Raw genomic sequence first — 14,424 nt, 5'->3', positions numbered from 1 at the left:
AGCTGATGGCATTTTAAGAAAAGGTGTTTTACAGGAACCTCTTGACAACTGGATTCTTTCCTCTTGACCCAGAGCCATTACAAACAAGATAGCATTGAATGTAAACGAGGCCAGTGAGGCAGCCCCCAATCATAATGCTCTAATTACATTAGTGCCCCAAGTGCCCTTTCAGCATGGGTGTCATCCACTAAACTCCTGTCTTGAATGCCAAAATGTTACTTTAATAAGAAACCCTGGTCAGATACAAAGACAACAGCTGGTGATGTCACACTTCAGTGGGGCTCTTTGCTCTCAGACAAACCCCAGTATGGGGTAAATACCAGTATGGCTCCTGCCACTGACACAAATTATACTTGCTATGGGGTGGGGGGCTCACTGCCTCACCATGGTTTGAACAGGTGGTTGCTACGTCCCATCTGTCCCAGGTAGGGATCTTGCTCAGCCAGTGCCCTCCACACATATAATTATTGTGGAGATTGAGCCTACCCTGGCCTGCCCTTTCTTAAATAGATCTTGGTTGATAGATTTATTGCATTTGATACTGGACCTAAGTATGATATGTTCTGAAGACATTGAATGTTTAGGGTTGCCCGAATACTATAGTTCGACTAATTGGGCATTGGCTGCTTTTGCTTCTCCACTAGTGGCTTAATGTGTGTGTAAGAAGGCCAAAGCCTTGTATTAACTTTGCTTTGAAGTATCCATGTTTTATCCCCACATAGCACAGGGTAAGCCAACTCCTGCACATAGGCACAGGAACATGCCAGACATTCATACCCAACATGCAAACAATCAGGTAACTAGTGCGAAACTCTGTATAGTTCGGAGGGATACATCAATCATGCTAGAATACAGGGCAACTGAGTAAAGGCACATGATTGTCTGGATTGACCTAAAGGGCATAATCCCTGTACCTTCTCAATGTTATCTTGGAATTCCCCTGGTGATTGTTCCTTTTTGGCCAATCATCTGGGTTCTCATGAATTGGTTAAGTCAAATGTACTCTTATTGCAAGAGACGTGCCTAACGGCCCCTTTTTATTTGGATGGTTATACAACCTTATTTAGTTTGTCGCCCCCTGTAATCATGGGCCAGCCCAAAGGTGGGCTGTATATTGGGGCAAAAAATGAATTTTTACTTACTCAGTATCTGGATACTGGGGAACATGAGAATTTTCTTGCAACCATATTGGTTGGTTTCCCACATGTATCGGGGCGCATGCTAGTAGCAACATTATACGATCCCCTGGGGGTAAACCCCTGGGAGACCTCATGGAGGTTGTACTGGGCACTCTCCGTCTGACCAAAACAATAAAGGTGGCATTATAATAGCAGAGTATTTTAATACGGTCCTTGCGTGAGAGGGGTGGGCATACTGCCCCTGCCTCAAGGCCTGGTAGGGAGTGGACGGCATTACTTGCTGAATTTGATCTTGTCCCCCTTGTGATAAACACACCAGGAACACATTGTACATGGTCTAACGGTAGTTATTTTTCCTTGATTGACTACATTTTTGTAAATGAGGTGATCCTAGATATACTTCCTGACTTGCAAATAAAAAAGTGACCATGTTACATTAAGAATGACCTGCCAAATACCTATAGCTAAATCTTATAACAAATTGAAGCATAATCCGGTGATGAGCCTGCCGGGTAATTGTCTTTGTTGGACGCGTAATAATGTACATAAATGAAATGCTGTAACAAAAAATCGTGGCCAAAATGTAGATGTTTTACTCAGGAATTGCTCCTGGAACTTAGATCACATGGTCGCAACTGTAATGGCCCAGGATTACGCCTGGGGCGTAGCCAAAGACAAAGGCTTTAAGCCCTGGGCCCCCTTTGATGTTGTCATTGCCCAAAAGAAACGAACGTTCAAGTACGGTTTAGAGATTAAAGAGGAGTAGTTTGTTGTTCTGTGCAGAAATAATGGGCCTAATTCACAGAAGCAATGTATAATGGCAAAACCCCATTGGAAAAAGCTCTGTGAATCAGGGCGTAAGTGTTGGCCTATAAAGATAAAAACTGCCTATAAGCAGTGGTTACGTGAATATCAGTGTAGGGACCACCACAAAATGGAAGTTTATTAATATGATTATTCTCACACATGATACAAAAAGGTTTTGGCACATGATCCATGCTTTTAGAGGGGATCCAAAGGCTTTGGAAGTTTGCCCTATTAGGGAGGATGTATGGGCATGGCACAGAAAACAGTGTTTTTGGGATTGTAACCAATCTATGGTCTGTGCCACGGTTACTTCTATGAAGGGCTGTGCATTCTGGGATCATGTGAAAGATACATATATAGTGGAGATAATTATGAAAGCAAAACCCTTGCAGCCGATGGGTCCTGATGGATTATGTAACATTGTTCTGAAGAAAGATCCCTGAATGTGGGCTGATTTGCTAAACGTTTTCTTCCTACATATCTATGTAACAGGCTATATCCCTAATTCCTGGTGAAATTCCAGTGTATAAACGGGGCTCTAGGGTGGATCCAGGATGCTACAGACTCTTAGCTATGTCAGACTGTAGTTCCAAAATGTTTGCCACGATCATTTACTATTTTGGCTTTAGAAAGGGTTTTGGCACCCAACATCCACTTTGGGTTCTATCAAATCTAATTTAGGATGTGTTTAGTTACCCTGGAACTTCATTATATGTTTGTTTTGTCGACTTCAGTTCGGCCTTTGATACCGTTATATTAGCTCAAAACATCATCATTCTCCAAGTGAAGGCTGATCCTATGTGGCACTAGGGGGAGTAGTGACCATCTACATGGGTCTCCGAGTGAGTATTTCATGAGGCGACAACCCATGTTTTCTGTGCACATTATTTCGGATGTGGAGCAGTAAAAGGGGTTAGGCCTCAGGCTCTTAAGGCCAGCCTCTTGAAAAACATTGGACAATCTATTCTTAATGTCCCTATGCCTGCGCTCCCCAAAGTTGCTTGGCCGGGGCGATCAGCGCAGTGTAAATGCTGCTGAGTGATATTTAGAGCTTTGCAGATATTTCTGATAACCTGACCAGAAACATGACTACTGCTGCACTATCTATGAGGCCAAAGCGAGGAATACATTTGGGAAACAGCTTCTTTGCCACCAAGATAGTAACTGCTTTTCTACAAGGGTATGCTCTCACCCACTCTGAAAACACATCTACAATAACTAAATAGCATTCATAAGATATACATTTTGGGAGCTGACATCAACTTGCACATTTAGGAAAGGGCCTTCCGGGGAAGGGGGTGTGGAAAGGAAGTCCTATCAGCCATGCAAATGGTACAAGTACTACAATAATGGTAAGCGACGGTATGTAAGTAAAGAGCAAACCAATCACAATTAATAAGGGCAATCATGACAGTCTTACTAGTGTCGACTACTACATGAGTCAGTTGGGCGAGATATGGTGACCGTGATCTTGGCTCTAGTGTGCAGCCATTAGGGCTATGTCATAAAGTGTCACTTTGCAACTTACAATTTCGGTGTGACGAGTATATCATATCTTGCTCAGAGGTTACATTCTGTTATACTGGCAGACTAGGGAGGGCAGTGATCAGGGACTGGCTCGCTGCAACACAGATAATCACATCGATAGAAGCCAAAGGGCAGATGAGACCTGCGGTTCTAGCTGTTTCATCAGTTAGGGTGTTTTCTTGAGCAACATTAGATACTGATTATGTTTTAACAGTATTTAATGTTGACCCCCAAGGCCTCCAGGTAGGATAATGAACTTGACTTTATTCTCCTCACAGCCAAAATAAGATGCCTTGTAGTGACCTTCAGCCTTCCACTCCCACCAGCTTCCTAGGCTCAGCTAAACACATTCAACCCAAACATTCCACTCATTCGATATCACCAATGAGCTGAAATACAACACATCCCCCCTCATTAATCTTTAATGGGATCCTTTTTAAATTTTTATGTAATTCTTCTTCTAACTAGTGCCACTCTTCCCAAATTCCACACCTGACCCCCACCCCTCTCACAGCTCCTCTCAACACCTCTCTCACTTGCACGGGCTCCGTATACAAGGGATCCCCTTTCCTTTTCACCACACCCTTCTTTATCCATACCCAATCCCCTCTGCGAACTTCCACAACACGCTTACCTCTCTTCTCAATTTCCCTCTTCACCCACTAATCCTTTTTCTGATTTATTTCTCTCAACAAAGCTTCCACCACACAATCAGTCTCTCTCACTTTCCCCAACCACGGAGTTGTTACCTTGGTGTTCCCCTTTCTTCCCCTCATCAGCTCGAACAGACTCACACCCGTGGTTATGTGGGGAGCCATGCGGAGGGCATACAACCTCTCTCGCACTGCCAACTTCTTAGCCTGACCGCACACCCCAGCCATTCTTATTGTGTCCATGATGCACTATTTACTCTCTCAACCACACCATTGCTCTCTGATTGATAAACAGTCGTCCCAATGCCCGATACCAATCGCTTCATGTACTTTCCAAAATCTACTCTGACAAACTGCCTCCCATTATTAGTCAACAAAGTATATGGAAGACCTTCCCTTTTAAAGACTCCCTGCAAAAACTCTACAATGGCCTCACCTGTAGCTTCACGCACTATTTTGAAATCCGTCCACCTTGATAGAAGGTCCACCAGGACCACAATAAACTTGCCACAGCCTCCTCCTAAATCAACCGCCCCCATCATGTCCATGGCCAAATCACTCGACACCTTACCGGGCGCATTCACTGTAAACCCGGTTGGGAGCGCCCCACCTCCCCCTTTCCCGCATTGATACATTGCACACATGCCCCTAAACATCTTTCTACGTCTACTTCTTGATCGAATCCTGGCCACCAATACTCTCCCCTCAACACACTCTTGGTATTGGTAATTCTAATATGCCCCATATGAGCCAAATTAGTTAACCTAATGCACACCGAACTTGGAACAACAACGCAACCCCACCGATACAATAGACCACCTTCAACACTTAGCTTAGAATGCACGACCCAATAGGCCTTCGCCTCATCACTCAGCAGCAACCTCTTCTCTGGCAACTCTGACATCACAAAACACATGACCGTCTGCACAAGGCCATCTGTTGTCACAGCCTCCATCCATTCTTCCTTCCTCACTATCCCATCATGGGTAACAAAGACCATCTCAGTAATAGGAGGTTCGCCTCCTTCTTCCTTCCCCCAATCCTTGACAAATGATCCGAAAGCACATTCTTGCGACCATGTGAAACTTGTGACTTTGCATCGTTGCCACCCATCCTGCCACTCTCCTAAACCCTTAAACTCAGAAATCACATTTAATGGTTCATGATAAGTCTGTATGACAAACTCTGCACCCCAGACAAAATTCTTGAACTTCTCCATGGCCCAGTGGCACGCCAATGCTTCCTTCTCAGGAACGGAATAGTTATTTTCAGAGCCCCGCGAAACATGAGATGCATGCGTTATGATCTCCTCTGCTCCCAGATCCTGCCCTGCGACAATAAGCCCCAATGTCATTCTTGCTCATCTGCAACTGTATACTTCTTGCGCGTATCCTATTGCCCTAAAGCTTTCAACATATCTATCTCCCCGTTTACCACATTGAATTCCTTCTCACATGCCTCATCTCACACAAATACCAACCCCTTTTTGAGCAATGACATCATCTTCACCACTTTATCTGCAAAATTGCAAACAGATTTTTGATAGAACTCAATCCTTCCAAGGAAAGAACGCAACACCCCTTTGTCTTTTGGCAAGGGAACCTTCTTTATGGAGTCAACCATAGCCACCTTGGGTCTGAGCCCCACAAATGAAATCTTGAGACCCAGGTACTGTACTGTACTCTCCCTAAACGCACACATTCCCTCTCACAATGTAATCCCTTTGGCTTCCAAGATACGCAAAACCTGTAGCAAAACCTCATCATGACTTTCCAAAGTATCACCACACACTAGCACATCACCCTGAAAGAAATTAACCCCCTCCACATCCCTGAACAATCTATCCATTACCTTTCGAAACACTGATAATGCCAATACCAACCAGAACGGCATTCTACAGCATTGGATTGATATGATGATATGAAACTTTATTTGTATTGCGCTCATACACAAGTGTTTATGCCGTCATGTTTGATAAAAGCTGTACGTTTCCGCGATTCTTCCTAAAATTCTTTATGATGGTACGTCAAAGCCATGTCAAGTTTTGAAAAGAACTTCGCTTTCCCAATGATGGCTAGTATTTCTGACATATTAGGGAGGGGATGCCTTCCCACCACAACACACCTCCCTGCATTGATCAACTCCCATAGATCAATGCATAACCTCCGCTCCCCACTCTGTTTCTTCACGACCACAAGGGGTGAAATCCATTCTACAGTGCCAGCCCGTTCAATCACACCCCATTTTTTAAACTTCTCAAGTTCACAGTTCACAACTTCTCTCAGGACCAAAGGCATGGCCCTTAACTTTGATGCAACCGCCACAATTCCTTCCTTTAGGGCAATCCTATGCCTCATGCCCTTTACCTTCCCAATTCAATCCGGAACGACGCTTTTAAAATGATCCACCACAGGCACTTTCACATGCAACACCTGTTCTTCAGTATTCAGGTCAAGACTCATGCCCAACTTCTTTGTTCTCTCCACCCCAACAACGTCTTTCCCCTTTTTGTGACATATCTACCTTGGGCTTCCTTACCTTAAAAATTTAAACTAGCTTTAAAATATAAAATTTTGTCAAGATTGTACCCTCCTGGCATACTGTCAGACGTTATAACCTCCTCCGCATTCCCTCCAATATCTCATTCATAAATCTGCCTCAACGTCAATTACACCTTGGTTCCTGAATCGGTCATCATTTTCACTTCTACGCTATTCACATTCACACTGTGTGAGACAGGCCTGGTATCAAGAGATGACACAGACAACAGATTGCAAATTCAACAGTAGAATCTTTATTAAATATCAGGATGGCCGTAATGCCTAACTTGCCCTATAACTATGGTGGGGATTTCCCTACGTAAAGAAACGAGGGAAAGTAGGGCCTCATCGTAACATGGGCGGTATCCCAGCACTAATTGCGGCGGGATACTGGCCAACACAATTTGCGTTACCGCAACTTGGTCGGGCACAATTTGCGCCGGATCCTGACTTGCGGGGGGGGCGCTAAATCCCCATTCCACATTGGGTCCATAGGACCCAATGGGGTTGGGGGCGCTATTAACGCCAGCGGTAATTGCGCCAACGGTAATAGCACCAAAAACACCTGAAAACGGACGGTAAGTGCAGATTTCTACCTCCAGCAAAAAGCTGGAGGTAAAACTGACACTTGCCGACCAACTGAAGATTTGGCCAACCCTTAAATGCGGCGGTAATTGCATTACCACCGCATTTAAGGGCTGAGTCCAAACTCGCGATGAGGCCCTTCCAACAATTATGGGTTTCACATTTTTTGTCAGGACTTGTGTTTCTCTTCCTCAAAGTTTCAAGCTCTGGTTTGACAAAACAATATTCCAAAGGCGCTCAGGGTTCCCTTCCCCAAGCTTCAAGCACTGGTTTCACAAAACAATATTCCAAAGTAGCTCAGGGTTCCCTTCCCCAAGCTTCAGGCACTGGTTCATAAAACAGTGTTCCAAAGGAGCTCAGGGTTCCCTTCCCCATGCTTCAAGCACTGGTTCCACAAAACCACCTCACAATGTTCAGCTTTATCTTATTTCAGGGTTGTTTTCACAATTCTCCTGGATTCGTTGGGGCTTCCTGGTGTAGGCGCAATTGACAGGCTGCACGGCACACCCATTACAGGTCACACAAACAGTTACCCTTGCCCAGCTTTCTTCAACCTTCACTTAGATTGGTTTTGCAGTTCACGAACAACTCAGAAGCTCACAATTTCATAGATTAATTGTTTCTATTTCTTAGCACCTCCTGTGCTCTCTTTTCCAAATTCCACTTTATTAGCTTTTATTTACATCCTTCACTTCAATTTATTCAGCTTACTTTTGCTCAGTCAGCGTTTTGCTCCCACTTCACTGGCTCCCCTCAGCTGTTCGGTCACAGCTTGCATTCTCGTTTTCACAGCATTAACAGTTCATTTTACTTTCTTAGTATCCTTGATTGATCAGAGACTCTTGAACACGTATAATTCCGTCAGACGTGACCACTCTGATATATTGTTTCTAGAAAGTCCACTTCTAACATTGCATTCACTTTGGTTCGCTATTCTGCTTTGATCAGAGGCTTTCGAGAACATGCCAATCGCACGCAGCCACTCTGATACAATGTAACTCAGCAATTTTCACACGTGCACCATTTTTCTCACATTCTCTGAAACTCGCTGGTCGCGGCGCTCTTTTTTTAGCTTCCTCGTTAAGATGATTTCTTATCTTTAAGGTCCGGGTCTCAATACCTGCCCCTCAGATGCACTTGGACTGGTACTTCCATTCAGGGGAACGAGCACTGTTTGGCCACAGCAAAGAGACCAACATTCTCCACGGTTTCCTTCTCCCGCCTTCACTGGCTCCCTGGAGATATGGCTCACTCACTACGCATTTCCATTCTGCTGCACCGTGCAGTCCTTCAGCGTCTCTGTGTTCCATTCTCCTTTGGCTTCTTACAGGTTCTCCTGGCCTTACTGCTGCTCTTTCTCTTTCCACCAAGGCAGCTCTCTCCCAGTCCGGTGTCTCTCTCCTGGTCCAGCGTCTTCCTCTTGGTTCTCTGGTGCTCCACCTTTTATACACATGAGCCCCATCAAGGGGTTTCAGCTGTGATACACTTGCCTTGTTTGCCTGATTCCAATTAGGCCAATTACTGGGACATGCCTGACCTTCAGCCTTGTAGTTATCAGGATCCCCCTTCTTCATCCAAGTCCTATAGTGGTGTTTCCTATAGCTAGTCTGTATTACTCCTAGTGCTCTCTTCTTCATCTCAGTACCAGGTAGGAGTGAATGGTGAATTATGTTTTGGGATTGTATATAACCCATAAAGGCTAAGGAAGGGTTAGATAGGTCAGTGTTAGGAAAGGGGATACTATGTCTCACGCTCAGGTGCTCTCTCCCCAATCCCCAAGGACCCTCCGCCCACGTGATCCTCCGTCGCTAGTCCACCCCCAGGGTCAGGATCCAAAAGCATTGGCCCTTCCCTGGCCTCCTGAACAGAATATCTCTGGGGAGTAGATGTGAGAATGTGAGAGTACCTTTAGGTTTCTCACAATTTGCAAATGGACTCTCACATGCCTCATCATCTACACCTTGCACGACATTTACAGTGATCATTTCCATTTGTCCGTTATCATCCTCCCCAGATGATTGTTGCCCTTCTTCAGCAACATAAAACAGTTCTTACAACAACTAGCGTAGTGGCCCCACTCTTTGCATTTGGAGCAAATCACTTTCCTCCCTGGGTATGTGGGGGATCTGCAAAATGCATCGCACTTGCACAGCAGAGGCACAAAGGGGCCTCTGTTTTCTGCTTGACACGGGAACCCTTCCCATCCGGGCCTGCCCGGGGCCATTGCGATACCACACCTTTCTTCCTTTTTTGTTTCTCGTCAGTACCAACTTTCAATATTTCAGCACTGGGTTCCATGGTCTCACATTTGACCAGTTTGGCAACGCAGGCCAAGGAGTGTTCAACCCTTTTTGCTAATGTGATGACCTTGTCCAGGCTACGTTCAACCATTAGCCGTAGTTCCTCCCTGATCTTGTTGCTGTTACAGTGTATCATAAACTGATCTTGTATGTGTTCATCCAACTTATTCCCAAACTTGCATGTGAGAGCAAGGCAGCGCAAAGCACTCACATACTCCAATGCTTTTCCCACTTTCCTGCACTCTAACAACAAAGTTATACCTTCCAGAATAGTGCTTGTTTTTGGATTAAAGTGCACATCCAATTTGCTAAAGGCAACTTCAAGCTCATTCGACCCTGTGGCTTCAGAAATAGCAACAGTGTCAGAATGTCTCATAAACACGTTGACCTTTGTAACCCAAAACATGCATAAGAAAAGATACTTTACATTAAGTCAAAATGGTGTTGCCACAAGCTGCTCGTAGGTAATGTATGAATCCCTTTCTCCATTTGTTTTTACTGTATCTTGAGAGATCCAGGGGAGGCCATAAAAACAGGAGGGCCCGGTACTCCTGGCATCACCATTTCTCTGGGTCAGAGCACATGCCCTTCTGCTTGCAATTCCAAAGCCAGCGCACAGTTCCTTAAATGCAGAGGGTCAATGTTGCACACACGGACAGCATGAAGCAGGTCATAGAATACCACAATTCCACTTAGCTGCAGTCCATTGCCGAGGAAACAGGAACGCTCCTACGTTACAAGGGACACGTTCTGTGGCAGGCATCGCTACGAGGGCAGCATCATCCTTCCGCCCTGGAAGATGGCCTTGGCGGGCCTCTGCCACCTGGCCTGTACACGGCGGGATGCAGCCTTCTTCAGGTTTGCCCGTTCTCAGCATCACAGACATCACTCGCCTCTAACAGGACCCTGCTGTCCACGCACTGCGAGAATCCTGGCGTGGATGAGCTGTCCACAGGCAGAGCAGGGTATTGGCGTCCCTTAAGGAACCCTTCCGTCCGTCAGCACATGCTTCTGAAGTCAAATGGCATATGCCACCCCACAGGTCTCTGAAAGCGAGGTGGGTTGTGCCGGGCCACAGGGGGGTTTGCCTTTTGCTCACAGTAGGATAGCTCTCACTGACACGCGCGCTAGGGAGACAGCCTGGCGTAGACTTCAACTTGTCGCCAGTGAAAAGAAGTCCACACAAGGCGACAAAGTAGGATAATGAACTTGACTTTATTCTCTTCACAGCCAAAATAAGATGCCTTATAGCGACCCCTAGCCTTCCACACCCAACAGTTTCCTAGACTCAGCTGAACTCCCCAACAGACACATTCAACCCCAAACATTTCACTAATTCTATATCACCAATGAGACGCAATACAACAGTATTACAGGGCAGAAGGAAGAAAAAGGGTGTCTAATAAAGCACCCTCTCAACATCCATTCCATATAGGAGTACCATACGAAGTTAAAAAATGTAAATGTTTCCGCAGTATGCCACTGTCGTTTGTGAAGTCACGGGCAAAAGGCAAATCAGTGTAAATGGTGACTGATTGGTTCTTTGCTATAATACAAGCTTGTGTAAGAGCTTCCAGCTCTGCAGTTTGGGCTGAACAGGCATTTGACAAGTGATACGCTTCTGACACTTTGAACTGTGTACAGACTGCCTAGCCTGCTCTAAGTTGTCCCTTGGGAGTTTTCAGACAAGACCCATCAACAGAGAGAACCAATTCTGGGTTTTGTAGTGCTATAGCCTTCAAATCTATTTTGGTAGGCAATGTTAAGTGATCAAAAGGGAGTCATGAGGCTGACCATCAGAGGGAGTTGGGAATAGAAAGCAGAGGTTGAAACAGAATATCGAGAAGTGGTTACATTAGCAGCAGGAAAAGTAACAGTTCTCCCCAAGCTCCCTGAGCAGTCTTCTAAGTCCTGTGAGGGCGCCCTGGCGACGGGGGCCCAACAGAAGGCAAAGCACAGCGAGTCCGCGGGCTCCGGGAGCACCGAAAGGTCTGGCTCTTCGGTTGCCAGGCAGGGCGTGCCTTCCTTCCAACGCTCTGGTTCGGGGAAGAGGAAGTCCAAGAACCTGGGTAAGCTTCGGGAGAAGCCCCGGCCGATCTCGAGGGAGGGGGAGCGAGGCGATGCCCCTACCCCCAAGGTGAAGGCCCGGGACGCACCTAAGGTGGTGAAGGTCCTTATCCATCCGGCGAAGGCCTCTATCGAGGGAATCGCGGCGTCCCTGGTGAAGCCGGCAGAGGCTCAGCCAGTGGAGGCGAACTCGGGGCCCAGAGTCTACCTGCCACCGCGGAGGGAAGCCTCTTTCCGGCCCATCGATAAGACCCCCGTGGAGACCCGGGTGGAAAAAGAGGGGGGGGGCACGGTGGCCATCACGGATTCAGAGTCAGCCTCTGAGGAGGAGCTGGTGCAAGCCGTGAGGAACCTCAAAGAGAGATTCGAGAAGGTTCGAACCCACGGGGCAGCCCCCCGGGAGATAGTCGAGGAAATCGACGAGGAGGACGACGACGAGCAGCCTGCTCTCCCATCACAGCCAGTGCCCGAGCCTCAGCATAGCTCGGCGGCCATTTTGTTGGCGATCCAGTCCTTATGCACAGAAATAAGGACGAGATTACCACGGACCCCGACGGAAGTTCCAGAACCAGGCCCGTCGGGAAGCCCCCCGAACAAGCGGAGGAGGATCCACCCCGCCCCGCCCTTCGTGCCCGCAAGACCTGCGAAACCCTTTTCTCCCTCGCCTGATCCCGGATCGGACACGGCGACGGATACAGCGACGGGGACGGATGACGGCGGTGGTGACGACGGAGCAGGCCTCCCGTCGCCTACCCCAAGGGCTTCTCCCCCCGACGAAATTGGCTCTTTCCACGCCATGATCGCCAGGGCATCCGAGCTGTTCCAGCTCTGCCCGGAGGAGCAGAAGAAGGAAGCCTTCCTCTATCAGCGGCGGGAAGCCAAGAGAAAAACGGTCCTCGCGGTACCGTTGCTCGACAACATTTGGGACGAGGGGCTTGTCGTACTGAAGAATCCTTCCACGGCGCCCGCAAAAAGGGACAGGTACGAGAAGAAGTAGCGGGTCCCCGACACTGCCCCCCTGTGCCTCAGGGCCCAGCCTACGCCGGATTCGGTCGTTTCGGCAGCGGCCAAGAAGAAAGCGGCGGGGGCAGCAGCTTCAACCTCCACTTCCCCGCCGGACGGCGAGGGAAAGAAACTGGACACCATAGGGCGACGGGTCATTTCGTCGGCGGCGACGACAATCAAGGTGGCCAACGCCTTAGCGATTGTGGCCCGTTATGATAGGGAGCTTTGGTTCAAAATAGCCCCCCTACTGGACTTCCTACCAGACGACAAGAGGGCGGAGGCCCTAGAGATTCTGCAGGAAGCCGAGGTGGCATCGGACCACGCCATAACGGTGGCAACGGACATTGCCGATACCGGTTTTCGCCAACTGGGCAACGGGGTTTGCCTGCGACGACGAGGATGGCTCAGGGCGACTGACTTCCGTCAAGACGTCCAGACCAGGGTGATGGACATGCCGTTCGACGGCAACAACCTGTTTGGGAAGACGGTGGATGAGTCTCTTCAGGCCATCAAGACGGACACGGAAACCGCCCGAGCCTTGGGAGCCCTTCAGCAGCGACGGCCCTTTCGGAATTCTGGAGGCAGACAGGGGGCCTCCAAAAGATCCAGCGGTGGCTCTGCTAACTATCGCCAGGCGGCCCGCTCCTCGTCCCAAGAGGCCTACAGAGGCCGCGGCAAGCAAGGAGCCACCCGTGGCCAGGAAGTAAAATCACGTCCCTCAACTGCTGTTGGAGGTAAGGGCGATGCTCAGAAAAGGTGCCATCGAGCTTGTCCCGAAGAGGCTCCGGGGCTCCGGAGTGTACTCAAGGTACTTCCTCGTCAGGAAGAAGACGGGCAGCTGGCGCCCCATCCTGGACCTTCGTCGTTTAAACAAATACATCAAGGCACAGAAGTTCAGGATGGTCACCCTCCAACATGTGCTGGGACAGCTGGAGGAAGGCGACTTCCTGTCGTCGTTGGACCTGGAGGATGCTTACTTCCAGTTCCACATCCTACAAGGACACCGAAAGTTCCTCAGATTTGTAGTCCAGGGACGTCACTACCAATTCAGAGCCCTGCCATTCGGATTGAAGTCGGCACCCAGGGTGTTCACCAAGTGCCTAGCGCCGGTGGTGGCGCAGCTGCGCCTGCAAGGGATACACGTCTACCCCTACCTGGACGACTGGCTCATCCGTGCAAGGACAAGAGAACTCGCCGTCGAGCACACAGAGCGGACTGTCCGTCTACTCACAGAACTGGGATTCGCCATCAACTACCCCAAGTCGTGCCGTCGCAGGTGGCCCTGTTTCTGGGAGCCAAGCTCGATACAGTGAGGCGCCTGGCGGCCCCGTCGGAGGAAAGGACGAAGGCCATCCTGGGCTAGGTGCAGCGCCTGCTAGCCACGGACGTGGCCAGGGTGAGGTCCATCAAGTCCCTTCTAGGGATGATGTCCTCATGCATCTACCTGGTGTGCTTTTGCAGACTACGGATGCGCCCGCTTCAAGAATTCCTCAACGCCCGTTGGACCCAAGACAGGATCCCCCTCAATGAGGTGTTCCGTCGGGCGGTTCAGTGGTGGGGCTCCCGTGCGCACCTCACGGCGGGCATGGACTTCCATATCCCGGCGTACCAGGAGACGGTGACGACGGACGCCTCCCTGTAGGGATGGGGTGCCCACACTGGAGATCTCCACGCAAGAGGCCTTTGGCTCCCGGAGGAGAAGTCCCTCCACATCAACATCCTGGAGCTCAGAGCCGTGTTCTGGGCGCTAAGGTCGTTCCTCCCGCCCCTCAAGGGCAAGGTGGTGAGGATCTTCACGGAC

At 48.7% G+C, this 14,424-nt stretch overlaps 1 protein-coding gene across 1 annotated transcript in view; it reads left to right on the top strand.

Moving 5' to 3' along the window:
• LOC138579819 (killer cell lectin-like receptor subfamily B member 1C) overlaps window positions 1-14,424 on the top strand; it is a 283,572-nt gene that overhangs the window by 223,765 nt on the left and 45,383 nt on the right. The gene's annotated exons all lie outside the window — the stretch shown is intronic.

The sequence above is a fragment of the Ambystoma mexicanum genome, chromosome 3p (genome assembly GCF_040938575.1).
Source record: "Ambystoma mexicanum isolate Mex_15411 chromosome 3p, UKY_AmexF1_1, whole genome shotgun sequence".
NCBI classification, from domain to species: Eukaryota; Metazoa; Chordata; class Amphibia; order Caudata; family Ambystomatidae; genus Ambystoma; species Ambystoma mexicanum.
This window is presented reverse-complemented; position numbering and strand designations above follow the sequence as displayed.